Below are 2,080 nucleotides of genomic sequence, written 5' to 3' on the forward strand. Positions count from 1 at the left end.
GGATAGACAGCAAAAATAAAGAACGGAGACCTTATGGACCATATTAAAGCCGGACTCCGGGCATCTAAATACACAAACGAGATGCATATACAGCGGACTTGAGATGTTCTACCTGGCAAAGGATTTCTATTTACACCCGTCCAGTCCTGCTACTTACACAGCTCTGCCGCACAGCCCAAACCTGGGGCAGTAGACCTGATTTGGGTTGCGGCATGGCTGCTCTGTTGCACAATGCTGCCCCCTTTCTAGCCAGAGCGTCCCAGGTTGCTAAAAGCAAGGTGGGCAGATGTGTGAGGGCCATACATATCTCCCCTCCAAATCTGAGCAATCTGGGACGCTCTGGCCAGCAACCCAGCCAGCTCCCGGCAACCAGTGACATCACAAGGGTGGGATGTCAGCCGGAGCGTCCCAGGTTGCTAATGCAATGCTGGGGACACTGTGGTGGCATGACCTACCTACAACTCCGTCATGACCTTCCTACAACTCCATCATGACCTATCTACAACTCCGTCATGACCTACCTACAACGTCATCATGACCTACCTACAACTTCATCATGACCTACCTACAACTCCATCATGGACTACCTACAACTCCATCATGACCTACCTACAACTCCATCATGACCGGCCCACAACTCTATTAAGGACAAGAGTGAGATAGCCCCATGCAAGAGAAGATGAATCAACGGACCTCTCCAGCAGACATGGAGTCTTATCTTCACTCCCTTCAAGAGCCACAACATTCCAAGAATCTTCATCATCTGACCTGCTTCCTGGTGTGTCGGATGGTTGTCCCCCCCTCTTCCCCCGCTGTGTGCTGTGATTACATCCACTGGCTCCTATGTTTTGTATGGTGTTGGGGGGATGGCAGATGGAATTACCTCCGCAACGGGTGGGCCAACAATCTGACACACCAGGAAGCAGGTCAGATGCTGAAGAACCATCAAAGCTCTTGATAATTTTGGGCTCCCAGAGAGGTAAGAATTATATCTCTTCTTGTACAGGGAGCCAAGTTTGGATTTTTTTGTGGTAAGTATCGCTTTAAGAACCTAGAAGTAGCTCCCAGTAAGGAGAGGGAGTGCAACGATGGCTCCTGAAGGTTCAGCGCGCTGCCAATGAGTCTACCATGATCGGTGGTGTAAACAGGGCCGCCATTGGAAGTCATGGGGCCAGGGCTGTCCCTACACTATTCGCTGCCTGAGGTGGGGGTGCTGGCGGTAGATGCTTATTACAGTGGTGGGGGGTTGTTGCTGGAGGTGGATGGTGGATACTCATTACCGGGGTGATGGTGGTTAGTTGGGTGCTGGCGATAGATGCTCGTCGGGGGTGGGGGGCTACTGTTGCTACCTCTGGGTCTGGCAACTCTGTCAGGTATCTTGCCCAGCTCACTGGTGATGTCATTGGTTGCCAGGAGCTAGGCAGGATGCCAGTCAGAGAGCCCCGCTCAGTTCCTGGCAACTAATGATGTCCGTGAGCTGGATGGGAAGCCGGCCTGAACGTCACAGGTTTTGAAGAACAACATTGGATGCTCTGGCTGCCCCCCTGCCACACCTGCTGCCCCCCACGTGACCCTATGAGATGCCACTTCCACCACCCTGCATGGGGCCCCATACAGCCTACCTGCCAGCGCCCTTCCTCCCAGGCCCAGTGCTGCAGTACAGTGTGTACCCCCTATCACCGGCATTGGCGGGGTTACCTCCTCTTTGGTTTCATTATTGGTGAGGTGCAGTGCTGTGCAGATGCTGGACGGTTCCGAGAAGCCTATACACAGCAGGGTGGTCATATTCTCCTCCTTCTCGCCCTCCCTCCTGGGGAATCCTCCGCTTACATCGTCTGCCTATCCCAACTGCTCTTCACATGGCCATCTCTCCTGTCAGCCGGCACTGGTCACTTGCCCACCACCAAAACTGCTCAGATGTGACAGCTCACATGACAGGCAGCCATGTTGTTTTTGGCACCCAAGAACGAAGTGGATAGCAACGCATGGAATGGCCCCCCACGGAACGAATGGGGCCTGGACCTGGTACGGGAGAACTGCCCCCCCCCCCCCCCGGGGGCCCCGGGGGGAACCCACAGGG

Source organism: Nanorana parkeri, unplaced genomic scaffold (assembly GCF_000935625.1).
Source record: "Nanorana parkeri isolate BGI_ZX_2015 unplaced genomic scaffold, ASM93562v1 scaffold1425, whole genome shotgun sequence".
NCBI classification, from domain to species: domain Eukaryota; kingdom Metazoa; phylum Chordata; class Amphibia; order Anura; family Dicroglossidae; genus Nanorana; species Nanorana parkeri.